Here is a 23,869-nt window from a genome sequence, read left to right as displayed (position 1 = left end):
TTTACAGAGGGAATTCCAGGGCTTGGAGCCGAGCAGCTAAAGGCACGGCTGCCAATGGTTGAGTGATTAAAATTGGAGAAGCTCAAGAGATGGGAATCGGAGTAGTGCAAATGTCTCGGAGAGTTGTGGGGCTGGAGGAGATTACAGAGATGGGGAGGGACCAGGGCCCTGGTGGGATTTGAAAGCAAGGGTGAGAATTTAAAAATCGTGGTCAGTGCAGCAGGGACCTACTGCATGGTAACAAATACATGACTGAGGGTTTCAGCGGCAGAGCAGCTAAAACAGGGGTGAGGTTACATTGGTGGAAATAGGTGGTCTTAGAGATGGCAAAGGATGTGATTGGGGCTCACCTCAGGGTCAAATATAACACCAAAGAGCCGGATCATCCTCAGACAGTTTGCCAGGGAGAGGGACGGAGTCTGTTGTTAAGGGACAGGGTTTGGAGTGGGGACCAAAGACGGTGGCTTCACAGTCTTCCCAATGTTTAGGTACAGGAGCTTTCTCCTCATCCAGCACTGGATACCAGATAAGCCATCTGATAATTTAGAGACATTGGAGGAGCTGAGAGGACTGGTGGCGAGGTAGAGCTGGGTGTCATCAGCATACGTGTAAAACCTAACACTGTGCTTTTGGATGACGTTGCCGAGGAGATGAGAATGGGGCCTTGGGGATGCCAGAAGTAACGGTGTGTGAGCAGGAAGGGAAGCTATTGCAAGTGATACTCTGGCTATGATTAGAGAGATAAGAATAGAACCAGGTGGCAGCAGGTACCACCCAACTGGGCAGGTACCACCCAACTGGGCAGCATTGGAGAGGCGTTGGAGGAGGGTGGTGTGGTCAACCATGTCAACGGCTGCAGACAGATCGAGAAGGACAAGGAGGGAAAGTTTACCCTTTGTCACAGTCACATAGGACATCATTTGTGCTTCAATACTGTGGCAGGGAGAAAAACCCGATTGGAGGGATTTAAACATGGATTTCCAGGAAAAACAAGCCAATCTCAGTAGTGGCGACCATGAAAATGTCGTTGAATGTTGTAAAAACCCGTCTGGCTCACTAACGCCCTTTAGGGCAGGAAACTTGCCGTCCTTACCCAGTCTGGCCTACATGTGACTCCAGACCCACAGCGACGTGGCTGATTAACTGCCCTCCGGAACAGCCCAGCAAGCCACTCAGTTCAAGGACAATGAGGGATGGACAACAAATGCTGGCCTTACCTGTGACGCCCACATCTCAAAGAATAATAAAAAATAAAACCAATGAGACACAACTCTCAACTCATTCTGCCTTAAGGAGTTATGTTTCCTTCCTTTGCTAAGGTTGCCAACTCCAGTTAAACAAGGTTCATCACATGACCCTCCCTGCAAACGCCACTGGCTGCCTGATATGTCCCTTCCCACAATACCTACTTGCCTACAGTCAATGGAAAGGGAGGTTCTGCATTGCTCGATTGGATGACTCCTGTCTGTTAAACAGCTTTATTCCCTCACTCCATCTGCAATATTTATATAACTAACGCAAGTGCTCAAAGAAAATGAAAGAAGTACAGACTACGAGGCCGCTGTAATGATGGATTAGTCTTCACCAGACCTTCAATTAATCAATAGATTAATCTTCAATTCTTGGCCAGGGTTGGCAACCCAATCGCCTCCCTGGCTGTTGCCTCAGCAACGAGCCTGGGGCGACCTTGGCCATGTGGCCTCATCCTCCGAAACAGTGACCCGGACACAGGGGCAAATCAGATCTTTCGTGGGGGGGGGGGGAGACAGAGGTGCTCTACGGGACTCAGACGTGGTGTAAACCCAGCGCGCCCACGAGTAAACATCACGCTATTTACTGCTCGTGTCTGGTCGTCCTGCCCAGGGGCACAGAGAGAGCTCTTGTGAGTCGCACAAATAAAACCAGGAGGAGGAGAAACTGGGCCAAGGGCCTTTGGGACAGTCACAACAAGGTGAGTCTGAACACAGCTCAGACTGGGGGAAGAGTCAAGGCTCTCACCACATAAATAAGGAGATTAAAACCAGCCTTGTTCCGAGCTGGGGATAGATGGCCGTTCTGGGAGCAGCCGTGCCAACTCCTGAACACTGGGGGCCATTGTTAAGCAGAGCTCTGGCTGCTGGTTGGTGAGGTCATGCAGCTACCCACTCCCCCACCAGAGTGCCCGCTCCAAGTGGACAACACAAACACAACAGACCAGGGCTGCCAGCTCCCACCCACACTCATCAGGGCCTTCCCAACACAATGCTTCCCCTGACCGAGGTGGGAGATGGGGCCTGATCTTCCCAAGCCATGAACAACACCCTGCTGGCACTTCCAGAAATTCTCCCAACTCCGCCCCCAACCCATATACCTTTGCTCAGCTCCCTTCAGCTTGTGTTGACAGTCAGTCAAATGATTTAGTCTGACTGCTCCCCATGGGGAATCTGTTCATCTTTCAGTCTTACACTTCATGATACTAACAGGTGGACAAAGAGAGGAGCACAGATGGGGGGGGGGGGGGAGAATGGGGGCGTTGGGTGCAAGCAGGAGAGGGAAGGAGGGGCTGGGAGCGAAGAGAGGAAAGTGTCTGGGAGCGACACACACAGATGCCAACAGGGAGAGAGGAACAGAGAGGAAGGGAGGGAGCAACGCAGGCGTAGGCAGAGAGAGAGAGAGAGAGAGAGGGAGAGACAGGTGCAGGCAGAGAGAGAGAGAGAGGGTGGAAGACACAGTCGCAGGCAGAGAGAGAGAGAGAGAGGGAGGGAGATGCAGGCCCAGGCAGAGAGAGAGAGGGAGGGAGATGCAGGTTCAGGCAGACAGAGAGGGAGGGAGATGCAGGCGCAGGCAGAGAGAGGGAGGGGGTGAGACAGGCGCAGGCAGAGAGACAGAGGGAGAGACAGGCGCAGGCAGAGAGTGAGAGAGGGAGAGACAGGCGCAGGCAGAGAGTGAGAGAGGGAGAGACAGGCGCAGGCAGAGAGTGAGAGAGGAAGAGACAGACGCAGGCAGAGAGCGAGAGGGAGAGACAGACGCAGGCAGAGAGAGGGAGAGAGAGAGGCGCAGGCAGAGAGAGAGAGAGGGAGAGAGAGGCGCAGGCAGAGAGAGAGAGAGGGAGAGAGAGGCGCAGGCAGAGAGGGAGAGAGAGGCGCAGGCAGAGAGGGAGAGGGAGAGAGAGGCGCAGGCAGAGAGGGAGAGAGAGGCGCAGGCAGAGAGGGAGAGAGAGGCGCAGGCAGAGAGGGAGAGAGAGGCGCAGGCAGAGAGAGAGAGGGAGAGAGAGGCGCAGGCAGAGAGGGAGAGAGGCAGTCGCAGGCAGAGAGAGAGAGAGGGAGAGAGAGGCGCAGGCAGAGAGAGAGAGAGGGAGAGAGAGGCACAGGCAGAGAGAGAGAGGGAGAGAGAGGCGCAGGCAGATAGAGAGGGAGAGAGAGGCACAGGCAGATAGAGAGGGAGAGAGAGGCACAGGCAGATAGAGAGGGAGAGAGAGGCGCAGGCAGAGAGAGAGAGAGGGAGAGAGAGGCGCAGGCAGAGAGAGAGAGAGAGAGAGGGAGAGAGAGGCACAGGCAGAGAGAGAGAGAGGGAGAGAGAGGCGCAGGCAGATAGAGAGGGAGAGAGAGGCACAGGCAGATAGAGAGGGAGAGAGAGGCGCAGGCAGAGAGAGAGAGGGAGAGGCAGGCACTGGCAGAGAGGGGGAGAGGCAGTCGCAGGCAGAGAGAGAGAGGGAGAGGGAGAGAGAGGCGCAGGCAGAGAGAGAGAGAGGGAGAGAGAGGCGCAGGCAGAGAGAGAGAGAGAGAGGGAGAGAGAGACGCAGGCAGAGAGAGAGGGAGAGAGCAGCGCAGGCAGAGAGAGAGGGAGAGGCAGGCACTGGCAGAGAGAGAGTGGGAGAGACAGGCGCAGACAGAGTGAGAGAGTGGGAGAGACAGGCGCAGGCAGAGAGAGCAAGAGAGAGACAGGCGCAGGCAGAAAGAGAGAGGGAGAGACAGGTGCAGACACTGATCAGTGTAACTGGTTCATCGAATCATTTCAGCCTTGCATCGGTCAGCTCACTGGGCTGCGATTATTTCCATTCTGATACTGAACAAGTTTAAACATCGATGGCCACACACATCATGCAACAGGCAGCAACACAAAGGGAAACTCTGGAGCTGGGCCCTGGATAGGCACAAAGTAGTTGCAAAGTAGCAAACATCCTGCTTCAGTATTGTCTATGCCCAAAGGCAAACTTAACTTGAAACAAAATACAGGCGGAGATGGGATACAGAGAGATGGGGAAAGAAAAGAGCGAGAAAGAAGGGGAGAAGGAAAAAGATTAGAGGGTAAAGGGAGCGCACATGAAAGGTGAAGAGCAAGAATGAGCAAAAGGGAAAGAGAGACAGTGGGCGTAGTAGAGAGAGAGAGAGAGGCAGAGAAGACAAAGGGGAGCGACTCATTGGAATTTTATCAGGACAGCTGAGAGTCTGAAGCCCTGGGATCGTTGCAGCCGACAACAGAGCCATTGTTAGAGGTGTTGGAAGCACAGTGTGTCCAGAGCCCAGGACATGGGCAGGACCAGAGAGAAGGATGAGAATTTCGGAGTGGATTTCCTGTCACATGGGAGCTGAGTGATAGCAGGGCAGGTGGGGCAGAGCGAGGGAGGACAAGGCAGATGCGTTCTCAGTGCCCGTATGGTTCAGCGGCAGTGGGACTGAGGAGGCCCTGGGCAAGAACAAAACACCAAGGACCTGCAAAATCCAGGGGAAAGGTTAATCGAGTACGAAGGAGACACCAGCCATGGCACAGTGCCAACACTCTCACCTCGGAGATGTGGCTGTGAGGGAGGGGGAGGGACAGGGGATCTACATCAGCATTTGGACCAAGAAAGAGACACACATAGCCTTGACCGTGACCTACACCCCCATGGAAATGAACTAAAATTAACCAAAACAGGAAAACCCTTCAATCTTAGCCCTGCTGAGTTTCTTGCAGAATATGAGCGACACACACACACACCCTCTTGGGGGTGGTGGAAAAACCAACTAAAGAATACTAGTTATTCAGACTGCCCAGTGAGGAGCCTGTCCTATGTCCAACTCTCCCTCTGCCCTCACCCCACCACCTCCAGCCACTGTTACTCCAGGTTGCTCCATTTTCACAGGTTCCCGTGGCCAAGAGTCAGGGCCTCACCAAATATTATTCGCTCATGATTCATCAGCCTCCACAGGGAGGGTGCTCTGTATTGCTATGGAGGCTGCGGTTGAGGGGAGGTGAGCGAATAAATGCGAACAACTAATTTGACAGTAACGCTGCTCATTGACGCCGTGTGGGGGAGCAAGGATCCTATCTCCCAGGATCTAAAATGTCAGATTGATTCTTATTCAAAAACCTCATCCTGATTGCTTCCAGCACAAGTGCCAGACCAGCCATCCTTGACTCAGGTGTTATGCTCAGAATTCACCCTTGAGCAGTCTCCCTCCCTGTGCACTTGCAAGCTCCCCTCCAAGCCTCCTGACTTGGAACTAAAGTGTATCAGTGTTTTGAAAAGTGCAATGTACATTTGGTCACATGAAGCTACCATACAGAATTGTACCAGCAGAGAGAGTCTGCAAGCAGAAGCAGAGTCTGAAGAAGCTGCTTCATAAAGGAAGCCACTTGTAATTCGGGTCCATCTCTGGTTGTTGCTCATCCCAAGAACCTCACAGGAACTATAATTGCTGTTCCTTCGTTGCTGCTGAGTCAAAATCCTGGAACTCCCTTCTGAACACTGTGGGTATACCCACACCACATGGACTGCAGTAGTTCAAGCAGGCGGCTCACTACCACTTTCTCAAGGGCAATTAGGGATGGGCAACAAACGCTGGGCTAGGCAGCAACACCCACAGCCTATGAACGAATAATGAAGGAAATGCAGCACAGGTTAGGTTGGATGGATTTATCGATATTAGGGTGAATAAGGACATCCATCTCCATTTCAGTCACCCAACCCTGGCTACCCTATCATAGCAACCTGGGTTTAACTCATTACACTAACAGAAGCCCATTCCTGGCTGTGCCTGAAAAGCCTTCTGCACAATCCCATCCCACCCCAAACCCACACCCCTGTATCCCACTCCTGAGAGCCACCCCTTTAACATCATCTGCCATCTCGTTTATCTCCGCCAGTCATTGTGTGGTCATCACACCTACCTCCAATGTCCTGTGCCCACCTCGCCTCCACCCTGTGCCAAAGCCTCCCTTCCGACACGAGGGATCAGCCTCTTGTCCAGGCAGCCTGCACGAGTCCAATGTCACCTTTGCATCCTAGTCAGGTCAATGAAATTGGGAAGTCCACACAAGGGGTAGTGGAAATCTGGAACTCCCACTCCCAAAGGGTTGTTGGAATTGAAACTTACAAGGCTGAACTCAGTATGCTTTCTGTCTTCGGTGATAATGGAGCAAAGATCTGGAAACGGCATCGAGATACCATATCAGCCATGGTGTAATTAAGTGGTGGAATAGAGTAAAAAGGCTGAATGGCCTCCCTCCTGTGATCCCAGTGGCCAAGGTGGACAGACTGCTCAAGGTGACACATGAGCTTAAAACTGCCAGCTTGCTGAACTAGGGTCAATGCGATTGGCTGGTCATTCATAGTAAAATGTCCCAAGGGGCTTGAGGGGAGCATTATCGGACAAATATTTCACACTGAGCCACATGAAAAGAAATTAAGACCAGTGAGCAAAAGCTTGGTCAAAGAGGTAGGTTTTTTAAGTAGCATCTTAAAGAAGAGCGAGGGAGGCAGAGGGGCAATTCCTTACCTTCGGGCCCAAGCAGCTGAAGGCTTACCGTCAATGGTGGAATGAAGGAAGCAGGGGATGCACAGTTGGTCAGATTTGAAAGAGTGGGGTCTTGGAGAGCTTTTAGAGCTGAAGGCAATTATAGACAGAGAGAGGAGCAAAGCCATGGAGGTATTTAAACACAAGGGTGAGAATTTTAAATTCCACGTGTTGTCAGACGGAGAGCCAATGTACGTCAGCGAGCAAAGGGGTGATAGGCAACCGGGATTCACTACGAAAATTTTAGACAAGTTTAAGGTCACGGTTGAGTGGAAGATGAGAGATGGAGCAGGGAAGTGCAGGAAGAGTGGAGTCTGGATGGTGGGCTGAGGCAGGGCACAGACAGGCGATATTACAGAGATGGGAGTAAGCGGTGCATTAAGCTGATTGTATCATGATTGAATTCATTCCTAACGCCACTCAGATTTAACAGACCCCTACATATCACAGCTCCTGCCAGCATGCTCAGCATCTCTTACAAAACCTGCCCTGGCTGGTTTCATCCCATTGACTCAGCGTCAAGGGTCTCTGCTCCTGTCCCCCATGTGGAAAGATCACTGGGTTGGTTTCCAGACAAGGACATTGAGGGACAAGACTGAGATACAAAATCTGGAACTCACCACCTGAAAACGTAGAGGCTAAAACCCCAAACTCATTTAAAAGGTGTCTGGATATGAACCTCAAGTGCAGTAACCTGCAGGGCTACAGGCCAAATGCTGGAAAGTCGGATTAGGCTGGGAGGCTGGTTTTTTTCAGCCAGCGCAGACACAATGGGCCAAGGTGCCTCTTTCTGTGCTGTAAATTTCCTGTGATTCTATTCTACATTCCCTCTTGTCCAAGGTTCCAGAAAGCCAGCAGAAAGGAACAGGAGGAGAGGAGGGAGTGGTAACTTGGGGAAACTAGGAGGTTCTACATTGAAACTAGCTAAAAATAGATTTAAAACAAAAAGAGCTGAAGGGACTGGGAGGAGATTGGCCTCCCACTCCTTCCTTCAAATGAATCCCACACATCCTACAAAAACACAAGTTCATTTCAAAGCCCTGGAGGACCAAAGATATTCATCAGTTGCAGTCAGCATTCCTCCAGTCACCACCATAGTCAAGGTTCCAGGCAACCACAGGAATTATCAACCCCTGACTTTGGCCGTACCCAGGAGCAGCGATGAACAAATGCTCCACTCCATACTCGACTGCCTCTTGTCCTACAACCCGTTCAGGTTAGCTCCAGAGCGAATCTTTTGGCATTAAGCTCACAAGTAAAAGGAGAAAAGACTTGGACTCATACAAGCAATTTGCGTGACCTCCAGATGTCCCAAGGCAATTAAAAATACATCCAAAACAGTGAGATTTATTTCTAGGGGTATAGCATTAAAAAAAACCATGGTAAACTGGTCTAAGACGCTGGTCACACTGCATTGAGAGTACTGTGCACAGTGCTGGTCTCCATGGTATATAAAGGACATTAAAACACTGAAGAAAGTGCAAAAAAAAATTTTCAAGAAGGGTACCAGCACTGAAAGATTATAGCTGTCAGGAAATATTGAATAGATTGGGGCCTTTTTCTTAAGTAACTGAAAGAGGTCTTTAAAATTATGAATGCTTCGTACAAGATAGACGTAGAAAGAATGTTTCCACTCTGTCAAAACTGCATTGGACACCACTCGGCTCATATTAGCTCGCTGTAGAGCAACCAATCAGTCCCATTTCCCCCGCTCTATCACCATAGTTCTGAAAGTTTCTTTCCCTCTAGTGTCCATTCCAATTTTCTTTTCAAATTATCGATCATCTTGGCTTCCACCACCCTCATGAGCAGCGAGTTCCAGGTCATTACCACTCCCTGCTTAAAAATAATTCTTCCTCTCATTCCCGTGCATCTCTTGCCCAAAACCTTACAGCTGGGTGTTCCTGGTCCTTCTGTCATCAGCTAATGTGAACATTTTTCTCTTTCTCTGTTCACCTTATCCACGTCTGTCATTATTCTGTCCACCTTGATCAAATCTTCCCCCAGCTCCTCCGATCTAATCTTGTAGCGATAATCCCTTATCCCTGGAGCCATTCTGGTAAATCACAGGATCTTTACAGTGCAGGAGGCCATTCGGCCCATTGAGTCTGCACTGGCTCTCTGATAGAGCATTCCACCTAGTCCTACTCCCCTGCCTTATCCCCAATACCCTGCACATTCTGTCTTTTCAGGTAGCAATCCAATTCTGTTTTGAATACCTCAATCGAACCTGCCTCCACCACCCTTTCAGGAATAAAAACAAGTGAAGCCCAACGCAAACTGGAGGAACAGCACCTCATCTTCCGACTAGGCACCTTACAGCCTTCCGGACTGAATATTGAATTCAACAACTTTAGGTGTTGAACTCCCTCCTCCATCCCCACCCCCTTTCTGTTTCTTCCCCCTTTTGTTTTTTTCCAATAAATTATATAGATTTTTCTTTTCCCACCTATTTCCATTATTTTTAAACATTTTTAAATCTTTTATGCTCCCCCACCCCCACTAGAGCTATACGTTGAGTGCCCTACCATCCATTCATAATTAGCACATTCGTTTAGATATATATCACCAACTTTAACACCTATGTGTTCTTTTGTTCTTTTGTCTGTGACATCTTTTGATGATCTGCTTCTAGCACTGCTTGCTTGTCCCTACAACCACACCACCCCCCTCCAATTCTCTCCCCCCACCCAACCCCCCCCACACACACACACACCTTAAACCAGCTTATATTTCACCCCTTCCTTGGATTCACCTAGTTCTGTTGAAGGGTCATGAGGACTCGAAACGTCAACTCTTTTCTTCTTCACCGATGCTGCCAGACCTGCTGAGTTTTTCCAGGTAATTCTGTTTTTGTTTTACCCTTTCAGGAAGTTTGTTCCAGATTCCAACCACCCGTTGGGTGAAAAAAATTTTCCTCACATCATTTTTACTCCTTTTGCCAGTTATTTTGAATCTGTTCACTCTAGTTCTTGATGTTCTCTTGAGTGGGAACAGTTTCTCACTATTTACCCTGTCCATCCCCCTCAGGATCTTGAATACCTCTATCAAGTCTCCTCTCAGCCTTCTTTTCTCCACGGAAAACAGTTCCAATCTCTCCAATCTACCCTCATTGCTGCAGTTCTTCACCCTGGGAATCATTCTTCTAAATCCCCTCTGCACTCTCTCCAATGCCTTCATATCCTTCCTCAAGTAAGGCGCCCAGAACTGGACACAGTATTCCACAGATGAGGCCTAACTAGTGTCTTATACAAGTTCAACATGACCTCATTACTCTTGCGTCAATGCCCCTATTAATAAAGTCTAACATACTATATGCTTGATTAACTGCTCTCTCAACATGCCCTGCCATCTTCAATAACCTATGTATACTCTGAGGTCCCTGTGTTCTTGCACCTCCTTTAGAGGCTCTCCCTTTATTTTATACTGTCTCACCATATCGTTCCTGCCAAAACAAATCATCTCACACTCTTCTGCATTGAACTTCACCTGCCACTTGTCTGCCCAATCCTCCAACATGATTATGTCCTTTTGAAGTTCAAGACTATCCCTTTCACAGTTGACAACATTTCCAATCTTCTTTTCGTCTGCAAATTTTGAAATCATGTCCTGCACACCACAGTCCAGGTCATTAATATATATCAGGAAGAGCAAGGGTCCCAACACTGACCCCTGAGGAACTCCACTACAAACCTTCCTCCAATGTGAAAAACAACCATTTATCACCACTGTTTCCTGTCAATTTCTTATCCAAGTGCCTACTTTCCTATTCCATGACCTCGAATTTTGCTCGCAAGTCTGTTTTGTGGCACTATATCAAATGCCTTTTGAAAATCCATATACAGCATTTCCTTTATCAACTTTCTCTGTTACCTCTTCAAAATACTCCAGCAAGTTGCTTAAATATGATCTTCCCTTGATTAATCCATACTGGCTTTCTTTAATTGTCCTGCACTTCTCTGAGTGACTACTGATTTTTATCCCTTACTACAGTTTCCATAAGTCTCCCTACCACTGAGGTCAAGCTGACTGGCCTGTAGCTGCTGGCTTTATACTTGCACCCTTTTTGAACTACTCTTGGATACAGAGATAAAAACAAAAAAACTGCGGATGCTGGAAATCCAAAACAAAAACAGAATTACCTGGAAAAACTCAGCAGGTCTGGCAGCATCGGCGGAGAAGAAAAGAGTTGACGTTTCGAGTCCTCATGACCCTTCAACAGAACTTGAGTTCGAGTCCAAGAAAGAGTTGAAATATAAGCTGGTTTAAGGTGTGTGTGTGTGTGGGTGGGTGGGGGGGGGACAGCCTAGTCTGTCCTTGGCTTGCTGCATTGTTCCAGTGAAGCCCAATGCAAACTGGAGGAACAACACCTCATCTTCCGACTAGGCACTTTACAGCCTTCCGGACTGAATATTGAATTCAACAACTTTAGGTCGTGAGCTCCCTCCCCCATTCCCACCCCCTTTCTGTTTCCCCCTTCCTTTTTTTTCCAATAAATTATGTAGATTTTTCTTTTCCCACCTATTTCCATTATTTTTAAATATCTTAAAATCTTTTATGCTCTCCCCACCCCCACTAGAGCTATACCTTGAGTGCCCTACCATCCATTCTTAATTAGCACATTCGTTTAGATAATATCACCAACTTTAACACCTATGTGTTCTTTTGTTCTATTGTTGTTGACATCTTTTGATGATCTGCTTCTATCACTGCTTATTTGTCCCTACAACCGCACCCCCCCCTCCACTTCTCTCTCTCTCTCTCTCCGCACCCCCCCACACACCTTAAACCAGCTTATATTTCAACTCTTTCTTGGACTCGAACTCAAGTTCTGTCGAAGGGTCATGAGAACTCGAAACGTCAACTCTTTTCTTCTCCGCCGATGCTGCCAGACCTGCTGAGTTTTTCCAGGTAATTCTGTTTTTGTTTTACCCTTGGATACATCTCATCCGGTCCTGGTACCTTATCTATTTTAAGTAAAGATAGCCTTTCCAACACCTCCGTCCTCTCGATTGTAAGGTATTCTAGTATACCAGTTACCTCCTCTCTCACCTTGGCTGGGTAGCAAGTTCTTCCTTTGTAAAGAAAGACGCAAAGTACTGGTTCAACACCTCTTGCTATTTCTCCAGCCTCCACATGCAAGCTCCCCATTTTGTCCCAAATCGGTCCTACTCTTTCTTTTACCACCCTTTTATTATTTAGATTCCTATAAAAGGCCTTGGGATTCTCTTTTATGCTCACTGCCAGCCTCTTTTCATGCTCTCTCTTTGCTTTACTTATTAGTTTCTTCACTTCCCCTCTGGTTCTCTCAAGGACTCTCACATCCTTCCTAAAGTGCAGTGACAAGAGATGGACACAATACACGAGCTGTACCAGAGTTTTATAAAGGTTCAGCATAAATTCGCCGCTTTTGTGTTCAATACCTCTATTTATGGAGCCCGAGAACCCATATGCTTTGCTAACTACTCTGTCAACATGTCCTGTCACCTTCAAAGATCGATACGCAATGAACGCCCAGAGGTCCCTCCGTTCCTCCGCACTCTTTAGAACTGTGCCATTTAGTCTATATTGCCTGTATCGCTTCAATCAAAATCCATCAGCTCACACTTCTCTGTATCAAATTCCATCTGCCACTTGTGTGCCCATCCTGCTAGCCCATCTATCCCCCGACGCAGTCAAAAAAAGCAATGTATCCTTCCTGACGAAAAACGTAGTCAGAGGTGGATTTAAGGGAGGAGAGAGAGGCAGGAAAGGCTTGGAGGGAATTCCGGGGCTTGAAGGCACGGCCAATGGTGGAGTGATTAAAATTGGGAATGCTCAAGAGGCCAGAATTAGAGGAGTGCATTTATCTCAGAGGGTTATGGGGCTGGAGGTTATAGAGATAGAGCTGTGGTGGGGTGGAGTGGGGTGGGGCGGGGCTGGGCACGAGGCCATGGAGGAACTCGAAACCAAGGATGAGAATTTTAAGATTGAGATTTTGCCAGATTGGGAGCCAGCATGAGGGAGCTGGGTCCAAAGCTTTCTGAGAAGCCAGGTACATAACAAATTGAATGTAATCCGTCTGCCAAGGCAATCATCTGTTTGAACACAAGCCAGTTAGCTCAGACGGATGTCCATTTGTCAACATTTGCCAGTAATGTTTAGACTTTACCAAGTGTTCAACACCACTCCACCCTCCCGATCTCTCAAAAATTATTCTGAAGACTTTCCCCATCACTGACATTAAGCTCACCGCTCTATAGTTAAGCTCATACATTCCCTAATTTGACTTTAAACCCTCAGACTCCTGGCAGCTGGTTGTTTGTGTCCCTAACCACATCCTTCCTTATTTTTTTTTTCTCCACAGGCTTTGGCTCCATTCTTCAAGTTCTGGCAGTTTTAATCAGTTCTTAACCTCCCTCCCTCTGAGTAAGGGTGGATGTACAGCGATGGTCAGTGACCTGCAGCCACTCTTTAAATTCAGAGGCGCTGTCAGCCTCATTAGATATTTGAATCTCAGGAGAAATCCGGCTTCTCTTGCTGCTTTCCCAGTCTCTGCCCAGCAAACTGTATCTCACTGACCCACATTGTCCAACTGGCCGTAACTCACTCAAGTCCTTGTTCAAATTGTAAAACCTCTCAAGTGTTTACAGGAGCTCCCAAAAGCACTCCTCCACCCACCCCCACCATTACTGGATCTGCCCCCTCCCCCAGCACCTCTAAAATTACTGGGACTTCCCCTCCTCTCTTTGCCAGGGCTGCTCGCTCCCTCCCTCCGGTCCACCCCCCCACCCCCCATCCCCCCCGCCCCATTCCCACAATTATCAAGACCTCCCCTCTCTCTCATTACCCAATCTGCCTCCTCCCTTCCCATTGCTCCTCACCATTAGCAGGAACTCCCCTCCGTGTTACCAGGTCTGGCCCCTTCCCCTGTGCCCCCTGCCTCGTTCTGGGACTGCCCCTCCCTCCTCATCATGGGGCCTCCCCTCCTCCTAACTGGGACCTGCCTCCCTTCCCCAGACTCCCACCATCCCTCATTACTGGCACCTCTCCCCACTATTCCCCCCTCCATTACCAGAACCGTCCCTCACCAACTTGCTACCAGAATCTTCCCCCTATCCCCCCCTCCCATTACTAGGACTTCCTCCCCCCATTACCGGCACCACCCCTCAATCACTGATGATACCACCACCCCCCCCCATTACCGAGAACCCACCCTGGGCTCTCTGCGATGTCTCTGACGCATTTTGTGAACTCTTGCTCCTGCAACAACTTTGCGGGTGCATTAAATTGGACCCAATACATCAGCCCAGCCGGCACTGCCACCCGCCCGGCGAGCACAAGCAGCCACCCGCAGGTTTTCCACTGCCGCCGCCCCCCGCCAACCCCCACCCCTTCCCGTCCTTCACCCCTCCCTCACTACCAATAGTGCACAGGGGGAACCAGCTTAATAAACACAGCTAAGATTAAAGATCGTTCAAGGTGAATCAGGCAGGACAGGTACCAGGGAAGGATAGGGAGATAGAGAGAGCGGGCGAGAGCGGGCGAGAGAGAGAGAGGGCGAGAGGGCGAGAGGGAGAGAGAGGGCGAGAGGGAGAGAGAGGGCGAGAGGGAGAGAGAGGGCGAGAGGGAGAGAGAGGGCGAGAGGGAGAGAGAGGGCGAGAGGGAGAGAGAGGGCGAGAGGGAGAGAGAGGGCGAGAGGGAGAGAGAGGGCGAGAGGGAGAGAGAGGGCGAGAGGGAGAGAGAGGGCGAGAGGGAGAGAGAGGGCGAGAGGGAGAGAGAGGGCGAGAGGGAGAGAGAGGGCGAGAGGGAGAGAGAGGGCGAGAGGGAGAGAGAGGGCGAGAGGGAGAGAGAGGGCGAGAGGGAGAGAGAGGGCGAGAGGGAGAGAGAGGGCGAGAGGGAGAGAGAGGGAGAGAGAGGGCGAGAGGGAGAGAGAGGGCGAGAGGGAGAGAGAGGGCGAGAGGGAGAGAGAGGGCGAGAGGGAGAGAGAGGGCGAGAGGGAGAGAGAGGGCGAGAGGGAGAGAGAGGGCGAGAGGGAGAGAGAGGGCGAGAGGGAGAGAGAGGGCGAGAGGGAGAGAGAGGGCGAGGGAGGGAAAGAGGGGAGAGAGGGAAAGAGGGGAGAGAGGGAAAGAGGGGAGAGAGGGGAGAGAGGGGAGAGAGGGGAGAGAGGGGAGAGAGGGGAGAGAGGGAAAGAGGGAAAGAGGGAGAGAGGGAGAGAGGGAGAGAGGGAGAGAGGGAGCAAGAAAGAGTACTAATAAACAAGTGTTAAGCAAGTTTCAGAGTATGCCTACAGTTTGTCTACTAACCAATTACCACGCCTAGATTCCACAGGTCAAAGGGACCATCTCAAAACAACACATACCAGAGAGTTTACTGGATTGATGTCACTGGGTCATTGAACAACTGGTTTACGAACACCTTTCTAGGAGTGTGGCAATTTCAGCTGTTTTGTGTTTTTGTTGCTGCTTATTTAAACACACGGAGCTGCCTACTCCAGCTTTAACTGAGGGGAAGAGAAAGGCTCCAGAAAGAAGTGCTGAACCAGGCCAGCAGAAATAAGGAACCACACAGTAATAAGCATTTATAAATAGGGTCTCTCTGCAACCCCTCTCCCGTTGTGCTTCTATTATGTACAAAGCACTCAGGAAACCTCACTCAGGACCAATTTATCCAAACATTTTAAACACTTCCATCACATCGTCACGATTTTCAGGAGCAATCAGGCCCCAAGGTTAACTAATCTTCCCTCATGCATCATCCCTTTAAGTTCTGATGTCAAACACAGGGCCGCCCCCCTACCCCCCCACCAATCAAGGGAGCCTTCCCCTGCCAACACCCCCCCCCGCCAATCGTGGGAGCCCTCCCCTGCACCCCCACCGAGCCTTCCCCTGCACCCCCGCCAATCGCGGGAGCCTTTCCCTGTGGCCCCGCCAATCGTGGGAGCCTTTCCCTGTGGCCACGCCAATCATGGGAGCCTTCCCCTGCACCCCCGCCAATCGCGGGAGCCTTCCCCTGCACCCCCGCCAATCGCAGGAGCCTTTCCCTGCACCCCCGCCAATCGTGGGAGCCCTCCCCTGTGGCCCCATCAACCACTGGGCCGCCTCAGCCTCCAGCGCCCCCGCCAATCAGAGGGCAGCCTCCCCTGCACTCCTGCCAATCGGGGAAACTTCTCCCCAACCCCGCCAATCACTGAATATCATTAAAAATAGCACCCCTGATGGTGCAGCACTCCCTCAGTACTGCACTGGGAGCGTCAGCCTGCATTATGATCTCAAATCCCTGAACCAAAGCCACAATGTTCTGACTCAGGGTTGAGAGTGCTACCCACAGAGCCACTGCCAAACAGAAGCAAAACATGAAGTGTTCTCTCCTCCCGAAACGGGCGGGGGGTGGTGGGTGGGGGGGGTGGGGGGTGGTGGTGGGGGGGTGTGGGGGGGGGGGGGGGGGGGGGGGGGGGGGAAGGTGTGTGTGTGTGGTGGGGGAGGGGTGGTTGCCTACGCTGTGAGACTCATCAGTCCTCCTCAGAGCCACAAACACTAGAACTGGAAAGAAGCAGCCTGGCATTTTGCAAACTCTCTTCAGATAGCGGAATCGCTCAGCATGGCTTTGAAAGAAAAAAAGACACGACTAACACAAAAGCCACAGATTGATAGAGCCACACTGACTAGCGACTGAGTGCTATAAATATACAGGTTTGACATGCAGGAGCCCAGTAAACCAAAGTCTTCATTAAGTTATAAGTAGCATTCTATGTGCTAACAATTCTCGATCACAATCAGCAACACACTCTGTCTATTTCTCCTTCACTGATCTAACAACAGTCTCGTTCTGTATTGTGCCCTTGATTTTGGGGGCAGTCATGAGTTGGGCTCGGTGCCATTTCTGATCCCTTTCCTCAACAAAGGGTAGAGAGAGAAAACTACTGGAGACCAAGTTGTCCCAGTTACTAAGGTGGCACCTGTGTTGAGGGAAAGCTGTTGCCTCTCACAGACCCAGTGGCCCAGTTACAGGGCAAGCAGAGCTACAGCTTAGCCGAAGGTCCAAGACAAATCACCAGTCAGTTCAGGGAAGGTTCACGGAGCTGATTCCTGAGATGACAGGGTTGCCCTTTGAGGGCAGGTTGGTCCTCCACCCATCAGTGTTTAGAAGAATGAGAGGCGATCTTATCGAAACACAAGATTCTATGGGAACTTGACAAGGTAAATGTTGAGAGGATGTTTCCTCTCACGGGGGAATCTAGAACTACATTGTGCAGTTTAAAGATAAGGGATCTCCCATTTAAGATAGAGACGAGGAGGATATTCTTCCCTCAGAGGGTCGTTAGTGTTTGGAATTCTCTTCCGCAGACAACAGCGGAGGCTGGGTCATTGAATATATTCAAGGCTGAGTTAGACAGACTTTTAATTGACAAGAAAGTCGAGGGTTATGGTGGAGGAACAGAAAAGTGGAGTTGAGGCCACCATCAGATCAACTATGATCTTACGGAGTGGTGGAGCAGGCTCGAGGGCCGAATGGCCTACTCCTGGTCTTATTTCTTTGACTTACATAAGATCATTTCTCAGGATGCAGGTGTCGCTGGCAGGACAGGCAATTATTGCCTACTCCTCTCATTGCCCTCCAGGAGGTGGTGGCCAACTGCCTTCTTGGACCCCTGCAGTCCATGTGGTCTTCCTTTCTGGATGTTTGATGGAACTGAGTGATTTGCTCATCCAAGTCAGTCACGGATGTTGGTGTGGAACCGGAGTGACATACAGGCCAGGCTGTGGACGTGCAAGTCTCCTCCCCTTAAGGACTGGTGAAGGAATTTACGTCAGGCCAAAGGTTTCACAGTGACATTAACTGAAGGCAAGTTCTCAAACGGCCAGTGTTGGGATTTGAGTGTTCCCAGTCTCCGGATCGCTAGTCCAGTAACCAGTACACTATCATATTCCTTGGTTAGCCAATGAGAGGAACAAGCCATTCAGCCCCTCAATCCTGTTCCGCCATTCTATTAGATCATGACTGACTTGTACCTCAACTTCCTTTACCCATCTTTGATCCACGTCCCTTGATACCATCTCCAGCATTGAAAATTTACAACTGACCCTGACAACCCCCTCCCCCCTCCCCACCCAACTCCCACACCTCCCCCCACCCCTCCCCACCCAACACCCACACCTCCCCCTCCAAACCAAGTGCACAGTCTTTCAGGGAAGGCTAGGTACAGATTTTGTGAAGACCGACTCTTAAAATGGTGTGGCGGGGGGAACGCTCTACAAGGTGGGGCCAAGACAGCTGAAGATCATGACATTAAAGGGAGTGAAAGGATTTGGGGAGAAAGTGGAGGAGTCAGGACAACAGCAGGGGGCAGCAGGGCTATTTCCCAAATGGAAGGACAAGGCAGCAAAGCACCACTGATCAGGTATTAACCAGAGAATTACTTGGCCCACAGGACTCAATCACTGGCAATGATTTACCTGAACGATCGAGGAAGTGTCGGGGTGAGAAATAGCACAAAAATGATGATGGACATTTATTGCAATGTTGTCCTGGTCACTGTGACCCACCCGCCCCCCGCACAGTAAACTGCAGGAAGATAACAATCACCATCAAGCTTGGTGATTGAACCCTGTAGCAAGGAGAGAAAGATTTGTCTTCAGTCATTACCTCAACCACAGTTGCAGAGGTCCAGACTGGAGAAAGACAGTCTTACAAGGAATGTCAGGAAACCCTTCACATGAAGGGTGCTTGGCACCTGGGAAGAGAAACACAAAGATCAACTGCGCAAAATGAGGCTATTTAGCCCATTGTGTCCTTGCCAGTGGAAAAAGAGTGATCCAGCCTAATCCCTCCTTCCAGCCTGTGGTCCATAGCCCTGTAGCTTACAGCACCTCAAGTTCATGGTTAAGTATTTTTTTTCAATGTGATGAGGGTTCTCCTGCCTCTACTCCCCTTTCAGGGAGTGACCTCCAGACCCCTACCAACCCGCTAGGTGAAAACAATTTCTCCTCAACTCCCCACTCATTCTTTCGCCCGTTACTTTCAATCTATGCCCCCTGGTTATTGATCCCTCTGCCAAAGGCAACAGCTCCTTCCTTATCCACTTTCTCTAGACCCCTCATTGTTTCATACACCTCAATTAAATCTCCTCTCAGCCTCCTCTGTTCCAGAAAAAACAACCCCAGTCCATTCAATCTTTCCTTATTAATAAAATTCTCCAGTGCTGGAGACATCCCTGTAAATCTCCTCAAGTGCCATCACATCCTCTGAATGACTCTGGTTGGGGCAGGGATGGTGGTGGTGGTGGGGGAGTGGGGGGAGAATGTTACAAGACAGTTAAGTCAATGATGGGGTTGGGGAGAAGGCTTGGTTTCCGATGGAGGATGAGTTAGTTGGGCTGCTCACCCATAAAGTGAGCACAATACACTTTAACGTTACTGTACCTCACAGCAGTACCCTCTGCTAAACTCCCACATCTGTCCCCAAACTCCTTGGCAAAATCAATCACTAGAATAGGTGACCAACCCACCAGAACTGGGCAGGGAGAGGAAAGATGTCAACACAGAAGCATGGTCCATGGCTTAGAACTAGACAGGATGCAAGAAATCCACAGAGGACAATGGCCAACTGTAAACAGCCTCTTCCTGCTCAGTGCAAAGGGCAGATGTGCACAGAAGAACAGTAGCCCGGTAGTAATGTTACCGACCTAGTAATCCAGAGGCCTGTACTAACACTCTGGAGACACGATCAAATCCCACCACAGAAACAGAAGAAATTTAAATTCAATGAATTAATAAATCTGAGGATTTAAAAAAAAATCAACATTAATAATAATGAAACTACCCGATTGTCATTAAAAATCTTTCTGGCTCACTAATGTCCTTCAGGGAAGGAATTCTGCCATCTTTCACGTGGTCGTCTCTTAACTGCCCTCTGAATTTGGCCACTCAGTCGTATCGAGTCACTACTGTGGGTGTGCCGACATTATCTGGACTTCAGCAATTCAAGGAGGCAGCTCATCACCGCCTTCCCAAGGGCAATTGAGGGTGGGCAACAAATGCTGCTTTGTCAGCGACACCCACACCCCTTGAACGATTCATTTTAAAAATTGCCACTTAATATCGATACAAGTTGTGTGACCCAGCTGTACCACAATCACTACTACCGGCACGAACATGGTAGGTAGCTGAGTCATCATTGGGTGCAGTCAGATGGACTGCAGAGTGCTTTCCTGTAATTCCCTGTAGAGCAATAACCCTACAGTTAAGAGTACGGATGATCCATCAATCTCATAGTTACAGCTATATGAATGATTCAATCACAGTTCAATACACAAACCAGCCTGACCGACCAATCGACCACTCACTACAACCAACAATAAACAAACCAATTAAGAGCTGAGAAGATTAGAAACAACGTGACTGCTGATAACCTGAGGACACAGTTCAATCAAAATCTGTCAGCCTCTCTAAACTCTCCTAACTGCTCCAAAATCTGGGCCAACATGTGCTCCTGGAATTTTGTGAGAGGAATATTCTCATTCCGTGCGATATAGCACCGCCCGGTAAACGCAGGGACTCTGACTCACATTCACATTAAAAACAGCCAGCGTGCAGACACCTCAGGAAGGAGTAAGTCCTTACAGTTACTTAGGTACAAGGCCAGGACAGACTGGCAGTAACCAACTGCAATTTACAGCTGAACAGCTACTGTAAACACACCAGCACAATCACTATGAGAACTAGACCAGAGTCCTCTATTTTCCAACAAAAACACCAGCATTAATATCCTGAGCTTTGCAAACATTCTCTCACAGGATCCTACAGCAGAGAAGGCCACTTGGCCCATCATGCCCATCCTAGCTCTTTGAAAGCTCTAACCATTTAATCCCACTCCCCTTACATGCTCGGTAGCCCTATAACTCATTTCCTTCAAGAATTTATCCAATTCTCTTTTCAACATTACTACAGAAACTGTTTCCTTAGGCGGTGCATTCCAACTCATGACAACTCGCTGTGTGTTAAAAAAAAACACGTTTCCTCATGTTGACTCTGGCTCTTGCCAATTATCTTAAATCCCTGCCCCCTTCTCTGCCACCAGAAACAGTTTCTCCTCATTTTGCAAGGTAACACAGAACTTCAATATTGCTGGAGAGAGAGACAAGTTGTGGAAGCTTTTGTCTTGCACTCATCAGGACAAATGCAAGAATGCCAAATTTCAAATGATCACAACAATTTATACTGCAGGGGAAAAGGGTGCTGATTGATAAGCAAGTCAAATCAGTTTGGCCAAGGCATTGCCATGGAGAAAGCAGCAGGGAACTATAGGCTCCCCAAGCTCCTGGGTGATTCAAAAAATGCCCAAGGCTCGAATATTCTTTTTGTTTATAGAGAATGGGTCCCTGTGTCTGAACATATGTCACTTCTAGCAAGCAGAAATGAGCTGCTTTATGGGCTCCACTGATTATCTTAAATTGCTTGTTAATGTAGTTATTAGCACACTCAGGATTGTTCAGCAAGTGCTACCCAACCACAGAATAACAGTGGATTGGTTGGTAATTCAACCCTGATTGGCTAAGGCATTGCCATGGAGAAAGCAATGGGGAACTATAAGCAGGTTTGAACATGTTCCTTCAGTTACATTTCAAGTTTAGCCAGCACAGGCTGGATGAGTGTGGTCTGTACTCTGCCTATCAGGAACGATTGAAGGTACATGTTCAAGCCTTGTGCCTTTAGTTCCCCATTGCCTTCTCCATGGCAACGCTTTGGCCAATCAGCACTTTTCTCCTGTGGTATAAATTGTCGTGATGGTTTGAAATTTGGCATTTTTGAGTTTGTCCTGATGAGTGCAAGATGAAAAACTTCAGCAACATGTCTTTATTTTCAGCAACATTTGAGTATCTTTAAGGAGGAAAGCAAGGTAGAGAGGGAATTCCAGAACTTGGGGCTGAGGCAACTGAAAGCACAGCCACTAACAGTGGAGCGATTATAAGTGAGAATGCACAAGAGGCCAGAATTAGGAGTGTGCAGACATCTCGGACATTTGTGGGTCTGGAGGAGATTACAGAGATAGGGAAAGGCAAGGCCATGGAGGGAATTGAAAACAAAAATGATCCGAACACCCCTCAGTCTTTGCTGTCCCACCACTCGGATCCAGGTAGGTCACACTTTAACAGGATTAAGCAATTAAGCATCCTATTGGATTCAGGCCTGACAAACGAGTGTGCAAGATGGAGCATGCAAACCAACAAAGGGGGAGATGATGGTGTAGTGGTAATGTCACTGGACTAGTAATCCTGAGGCTCAGATCATTGCTCTGGGGACACGGGTTCAAATCCCACCATGGCAACTGGTGGAGTTTAAATTCAGTTCATAATCCGGAAGATAAAGCTATTCTCGGTAATGGTGACCATGATTGTTGTAAAAACCCAACTGATTCACTGATGGCCTTCAGAGAAGGAAATCTGCCATCCTTACCCGGTCTGGCCTACATGTGACTCCAGACCCACAGCAATGTAGTTGATTCTGAACTGCCCTCTGAAATGGCCTGGGAAGTCACTCAGTTCAAGGGCAATTAGGGATGGGCAACAAATGCCAGCCTTGCCAGTGATTCCCACATTCCATGAAACAACAAAAACAGACACCCGGTTATCAAGTGCGAATTTACAGGAAGACTATTCCTATGACTATTTTATTTTTGAGAGGGAGATGGGGAATAAATAGGGAGAGGAGGAAACGTGTGCAAGAAAATGAGTCGAGGAATGACCCAGCAGGCTGAAGGGTGATTAAAACAACATTAGGAGTGGAATTCTAAGGAAGACAATGAAAGGAGCAGGAAATGGAATTTTAAAGGCATCTGTCACATGCTACAGTGAATGGCAGTCTATACATTGGCACTCAAAGCTAACAGGATGAACACCTACATCTAATCAGCGGAATACAAATCAGAGGAGGCAGTGAACCCCACAGGACAGGGTTTGGAGCACACATAGACAGACGGAGAGGGGGGAGGGGGGACGCACACCGACAGACAGACAAACACACACACCCGCGCATGCACACAGCCAAACAGACACCCGCACACACAGACACACACCCATGCACACACACACAGACAGACAGACACACAGACAGACAAACACACTTGTGCACACAGACACACAGACAGACAGACAAACACACAGGGCACTGGATTCAGTTCTGGGCACAGACATGGATGATCTTCACATACCCTGGAGACAGAACTGGAGGAGGACCCCTGTCAGCCACCATCACTAGGCCAGATCATGTGGTCATGATCTCAATCATTGTTTGTGGGATCTGGCTGTGCAGAACTTTTCTAAGTTCCTAAATTAAAACCGTCAAAAATATTTCAATGGCTGCAAAGCACTTGTCAAAGGCATTGAATAAAATTCTGACTCAAAAAGCTAGAGTAAGATTGACTGAGCTATGAATATGTGGGGAAGATTGCCCAATGTTAGTAATTATTTGCAAAGTACAAAGTAACAGGTAACATCTGGAGTGAGGAGGATATACAAACAAGGTAGGGTTCACACAGGTGAAAATGGAAGACGTCACCAACAAAACTTGTAGGACCAGTGAACATAGTGAATCAGCCGTAGGTACATCGTCAAATAAAATTTCACAGTCACATTAAGGTCAAGGGATATTGAAGAAATATAAAGCCACCTATAAATAGATTAACCACAAAAAGGTAATAAAGGAGATGGTGAATCATTGACATATTTCAAAGGTGCTTGTCAAACGTCCCAATAAATTCTTCATTTCCCTGGAAGACCTGGTGGAATTGAGACCATGGTGGGGGGGGGGGGCGCGAAGCGAGGTGAGGGGAGGGGGAGTGAGGTGAGAGCTGGGGGTGTGGAGAGGAGCAAGAAAAGGAAGCACAGCAAGAAACAGGAATTTTAGGTAGGGCCGTTGCTCACTGGTGCATTGAGGCTTCAATTTAACTGTCATCCAAAAGATGGCACCTCTGTCAGTGTAGCACTCCCTCAGTACTGCACTGGAGTGGGACTCAAACACAACCTTCAGACTCAGAGGCGAGAATGCTAGCACCCTTAGGGGTGAGAGTTAGACAAGGCAGTAAAATAATATGGAAAGGGTTAATGTGGAATATTAATTTAAACAGTGCGAATA

The 23,869-nt window shown here is 49.0% G+C and overlaps 1 protein-coding gene across 3 annotated transcripts in view; it reads right to left on the bottom strand.

The window, feature by feature from the left end:
- Positions 1 to 23,869, bottom strand: part of lpar2a (lysophosphatidic acid receptor 2a) — a 77,896-nt gene that overhangs the window by 36,469 nt on the left and 17,558 nt on the right. Inside the window, exon 1 of one of the 3 annotated variants that reach the window (XM_041177232.1) lies at positions 2,351 to 2,412. The exons of the other annotated variants lie outside the window; for them this stretch is intronic. The gene's annotated coding sequence lies outside the window, so the exon portion shown is untranslated. Of the gene's footprint in view, positions 1 to 2,350; positions 2,413 to 23,869 lie in introns of those variants that run through there. 3 annotated transcript variants of the gene reach the window in all.

Source organism: Carcharodon carcharias, chromosome 30 (assembly GCF_017639515.1).
Source record: "Carcharodon carcharias isolate sCarCar2 chromosome 30, sCarCar2.pri, whole genome shotgun sequence".
Lineage (NCBI taxonomy): Eukaryota > Metazoa > Chordata > Chondrichthyes > Lamniformes > Lamnidae > Carcharodon > Carcharodon carcharias.
The sequence above is the reverse complement of the archived record's forward strand: the minus strand, read 5'-3'. Positions and strand labels throughout refer to the sequence as shown.